The sequence below is a fragment of the Tenrec ecaudatus genome, chromosome 1, assembly GCF_050624435.1.
Source record: "Tenrec ecaudatus isolate mTenEca1 chromosome 1, mTenEca1.hap1, whole genome shotgun sequence".
Taxonomy (NCBI): Eukaryota; Metazoa; Chordata; class Mammalia; order Afrosoricida; family Tenrecidae; genus Tenrec; species Tenrec ecaudatus.
In genome coordinates, this window is record NC_134530.1 from 162,726,043 (window position 1) to 162,732,042 (window position 6,000).

A 6,000-nucleotide genomic window follows, 5' to 3' on the forward strand; every position below is an offset into this window, starting at 1 on the left:
TTTGTGAACGAGTGGGTGTAAAATGGCTGGCATACAAACTCTAGAATCTTCTCTGTCCAGTTTATCATCTGCAATGCCCGGCATCTAATCACATCATTGCCCTCCTCATTAATTTCCCGTGGCCTAGCAAAGCATGAACAAGGAAACCCTAGTTTCTGAGTCCTGAATCTGACATCCGAGACTGCTTTCAGTTGCCGTTCCAGTTCAACTGGTAATTGCTCCTAACAACACCAGCTACTGGCTATGCCTTTGCCCAGACATGTCCCTGTCTTTTGGAAGTCTTTCCCTCTTCCATCTTTACCACCTTGTAAACCACAGCTTAAATAAGACTTACTAGAAGAAGTCTTCTATAGTACTATTAGCATATTTGATTTCTCATATGTTTTCATATGATTTTCCCCTAGATGCTGACATTTATCATAGTTCAATTTTGATTAATATAATTTTTACAATCACAGTAATGATAGCTACTCATTACTATTGGCTGGAAATAGTACCAAGTGCTTTTATTTTATATTACCTGATCTGAAATTCTGAATTTGGAAGGAATTCCAGGAGGATAATAGGTACAGATGGCACTGATAGGTCTGTCATTAGAGCAGGGAAAGAGCATGAAAGTACATTAAAAGTGCCAAGGAGATGCAGAACTCCAACAAGCCACTAAGGAAACTAAATGGAAGACTCTGAGGTGAAGGATATATGTGTATGTCCTAGTGATATGGAATTGCAACATGCAATTTGAATCAGGGGTTCAGAGGATATGAGCACACCCCAATTGGGGGAGATAGCCCTGGAATCTCTATTTGCACTAATGAATTGTGCCTCTCCCCCACCTCCTGTTTCTCTGTGTGTGAGTGTTAGGTCTTTAAAGTATTTACAAAACTTGTAGTGTGGTGGTAGAGTTAGCCTCAGTTGATACAAATGTGTGTGATTGATTACTTTATTTAGACATGTGATTTTAAATGAAAAGTTATAATGCAATTGAGTGAGGTTTCTAAACAGTAGTGGACTAATAAAGCAAACCAGTTCTCAGCAGTTAACCGAAAGGATAATGGTTTGGACTCACACAGAGGCATGGGAGAACCAGCTGGCATTTTCTCTCATAAGGATTCCTGTCTAGGAAATTCTATTGAACAAGGCTACTCTGTCACACGGGGTCACCAAGCTTAGAAAATCAACTTGTTATAACACAGTAACTACAAAGTATGCAGAATTATATTTGTTAGTCCAAAAGGTCAAGTACTTTAAAATCAATTGCTTCATAAACAAATCAGTGTACATTGTTTGTGCGGTTTCATTTTAACTTCGAACCAAACCAAACTCATGGCCATTGAGTCAAGTCCAACTCATAGCAACCCTGTTGGACAGAATGGGACTGCTCCCATGGGTCTCTGAAGTTATAAATCTTGACAGGAGTAGAAAGTCTCATCTTTCTCAGGAGAAATGGCTGACGGTTTATAACTGCTGACTTTGAAGGTAGCAACCCAATGTGCAATAAATGCCCCCTCGATAAACATTGCTAACATTTATAGATTAGTTAACATTCTAATACCTGTTAGTTGAACTGAAAAGTCCCCAAGGGCAGTTTTTAAAATTTATAACTCTGATCAATTAAATGGTAGTTTTACGAAATAATTTAAAAAATCAATTTAAAAGAGAGTTTCTCTCAAGGTGATTACAGAATTGTACTTCATCGGGTTTTCAAAGGCAGTGATCTCTCAGAAGACCCCTGGCCTTGCATATGAGACACCTCTAGGCTGATTTAACCCTCCTGTTAGTGGCCAAATATTCAAATATGTGTGCCATTCAGGCACTCTGTAAAAGCCAAAGTAGTCTTTAACTCATCTTTGTGATGCACAAAAGTAACTTCAAAGACACATAAACAGCCCATGGGGATGGAAACTCAAGTCAACACAGCCTTATGTCATACAGAGAATGGATGGAAACAATGGGTCGAGGCCTAGGAATCAGTTACAGAATAACAGAACACCAGACAGTGAGACAAAGTAGAGGGGAGGAAAGAGGCAGGAGAATAGGGGCACCAGGAGGCGAAGGAAGAGGAGATCATTTTAGTTTAGTAGAGATTCCAGGATTGTTCTCCCAGTACAATCTGGAAATAGACTGGTGCCCTCTACTGGCTTTAACAGAAAATGGTTTCTCATTTGAAGAATTAGCCTGCAGAGCTAGCTCTGCAATCTTGACTCTGACCCACACCTCACAGACCCACCGACCTTGTCATAGGCCGATCAGTATCTTGGAGGGGAGGCCAATGGCTGGAAATGAATGGCGTATTGCCAACAACCGGTACAGAAACCATTTCAAAAGGCTTAGAAGATCCAGGACTCAAAGTCAGTTCAATTCGTCCTTTTGAAATTTGCCGTCATACTAGGTGGGAGGACTGACCTCTCCTTTTTTCAAGGAAGACTGCCTTCCCAAGCAAGGTTGCTTTCGTTGTCAGTGGTTACCCGGGCACATCTGCCTTAAACGCCAGCATGATTGATGTTTGATATTTCTCTATCCATTTACATGAATTTCCCCAGGCACTTAATTTCCCAGATGTTAACAAGCAAACTCCCTTCAACCACCCTTTTCCCGGCACTTCTGGCTGTCCTGAAATATAGGTGTATCTTACTAGATACAAGCACGGAAGCAGAGAAGAGTAAATAATAATCATAGCAACTTTGGAGTGTATACCCCCCAAACAAGTTTAACCAAACCAGTTGTCATTGAATCAATTCTTAATCACAAAAATCCTATGGTATAGAGTAGAACTGACCCACAGGGTTTCCAAAACTGTAATCTCTCCAGAATGAGATTGTTACATCATTCTTCCATAGAGCAAGCTGGTAGATTTGAACCACTATATCCTTCGATGCTCATGTCCATTCTTTTTATCTCTTGAAGGGTAAAAGCTGATGCATGTTGTATGTGGTAATTACATAATCTTGTGTCAACTTGAGGATGGTAAGAGTGAAGGGGTGGAATCTAGCCTGTCAATCAGGTAACAGCCTGATGATGCCTCCTTGTGGGTGTGGCCTTCTCTGGAGGATTCTGGGAACTTCCTCTCTTTCTCCCTGGAGGTGGGCCACACTCTGCTTCACCTTCCTGTTGAGGGGCCACACTCAGAGAACTGGAGGAGGCAGAACTGAGATGTTTCCAGGGGCATTGGATCCATACGACTTTCCACATTTGGTGCATTGTGAATCTGAAGAGGAATTTATAGACTATTATCGAACATATGGGCTAATATCAGACTTATGGACTTGATCTGGACTGGGCTGGGATGTTTTCTCAATATACAATTGCTCTTGGGCATGTAGCTCTCTCTTACATACATATATGACTATCCTTGGATTTATTTCTCTAGTCAAGCCAGCCTAACACACCACATCTCAAGAAAACTCTCTTTACATCAGATTATGGTAGTGTCCTGGGTAAGGGTATTGCATCTTCCCTTAATCCCCTTACAATTAATTGGCTGATCACATCGCTGGAGTTGATTATATCACACAGTGTTGATAAATTACATCATTATGTTACTACCAAGTCACGGTGCACCATAGTCCAATCAAGTTAACACATACTTATATGGTGAGGGGACACAATTCAATCTATGACAAGATATATTCAAGTCTTTAATTCCACGTGTTCATGGTTTTATATTTCTCGTTTGCACAAATGGTTACTGTAGTTGACTGTCAAAGGAACGGATGGAGATTGGAGTGCACCCAGAAGTGCCTCAGAAGAAAGGCTTGGTGATCTACTTCCAAAAACTCACCGTGGACGATCCTATGGAGCACAGTTCTACTCTGGCCCACTTAGGGGCGCCGTGATCAGAATCAACTTACCTGGTCCCTCTCTCTCTGGTCTATGGACCTACAGAGGCTCTGTTTCCCTCCAGGACAGCACAGCTGGACAATCACATTACTCATTGCATTCACTGCTGTCTAACTACTACCTGAGGAGCACCGTTTTTCCTCACTCTCCTGCCCAATGCCTTCTGCTTCCAGACCAGGTCCCTAAGTCCCCAGCCCAGTAGTCCAGAGATCACGGTGCCTATCCCTTGGTAGAGTGATGGCTCATTCCGTGTTTCCTCTTTGTTTTGCCAGTTTTCCTTCACTAGAACTTCCATTCTCTTTTAAAATCAATGTGACCTACAACTTCAAGTACACACTGTCCTTGAGCATCCTCTCAATTTATGGAAGGAAAAATAGACACCCATCCAGTGCTCATGGAAGAAGCCTGGAGCTTGGTACTTATTCACTTTTTCACTGCTTTCTTGTTACTTGTCCCCAATTGACAAGACTGTTTTCAAATCGTGTTTCAGATGAGGGGGTACCCAAAGAAACGGATTTTTTTCTCCAAAGTTTTGTATATCAATTTTTTTTTTGCAAAATAACCTTATCACCTTCAAAGTACTCTCCAGTACACTTAATACATTTGTCAAATCTGTGATTCCATTCTTGGAAACATTTTTTCAAATTCATCTATTTGGATGGCTGACAGCACTTCCCTTATTTTTTTCTTCACCTCTTCAATATTGTCAAATCACTGTCCTTTCATGTCCCTCTTCATTCTCGGAAATAAAAATAAGCTGCGCAGAGTGAGATAGGTGAGTAAGGGGCGTAAGGGCAAGACAAGAGTGAGCAGATGCATTATCATGATGGCAAAACCAGTGCCCTATCTACCACAAATCAGGCATTTTTTGTCATACACTGCTACACTATCTTCTCAGAGCCTCTAAATAGAAAACCTGATTATCAGTCTGACCTGGTTAAATGAGCTCCAAATGCACAACAAGTCAACAGTTTCATCTGTTCAGGAAGTCCAGAATGAGGTTTGTCATTAATCAACATTTCACCATTTTTGAAATGAGAAAACCACTCAGACACTTGAGTTTTTCCACAGCGCTGTCCTTGCAAGCCGTGCTCAGCATCACAACAGTTTCTGTTGCATTTTTTTTCCTGAGCAGGAAACAAAATTTCACAGCCACATGCTGTTCTCTTAAATTGGCCATCACAAAAGACAAGGCTTGAGCAAAACTGCTTTTATGAAAAAAGTCACTGTGACCAGAGAGAACCTTCCAAGGGGACACCACTGGGTGCACGGACTCAGAGGGAGTTGTTCTATGCTTGCCGAGCAGGGAAGAGAGCACTATGAAAGTTCCGCTCTGCCCAGCGCAATTCCAGTTTGGGGGAAGGTAGCCCCGCATATGCTATGGAACCCTTGGCCTGCTTCTCCAAAGTGTTTTATTTTGTTTTTTCCGGTGACATTTTGTGCATCACACCACAGGTTTCTTTCCTGGCATCTCCTTTCCTTGAGACACCAGGATATGAGGGGGCTTGAAAATTTCATGGAAAATTTCCATTTTTAAAATTCTATTTTTCTGTGAATGTTTGAAGCTCACTTGTACATGCTCTGGTCTCTTGGCGTTTACTTCTGTTATAATGTTATAACACGATAATCTCAAGTCTTTCCACCATTTATCACTCTCCACATATGCTCCCCACCTACTCAAAGGTTCTGCCTCCCATGACCCACTCATTACACCTTCCCTTGGCTGCCCACCATCTACTAAGATGCCCAGAAACTCTGTAAGGAATGAACTCTGGGTCCCAATCTTCCCTGCCTTCCTTCCAGAGGAGATAGAAAACTGCACCCCAGGTGTGTCAGGATAAAGTGGTGTTACACTGTTTTCAGTGGTCATTTTTTTGAAATATATGGCCAGGCTTCCCTTCAACCCCCAGCCCCAGGAACCTCTGGATAGACCTGAACTTCAAGCTTGTCAGTTAGCAACCAAACATGATAACCCTTTACACCATTCAGGGACTCCCCATTAGTCACTCACTTCCTGCCAAACTGGAGATATCTATACAAATAAAGATGAGACTGCGATGAGACACCCAAGAATGGGAGACTTTGGGAGAGCTCACTTTGTTTTCCTTGTTTTGTCAGTTGCCATCGAGTTGCTTCTGATTCCTCGTGACCCTAGGTCATGAA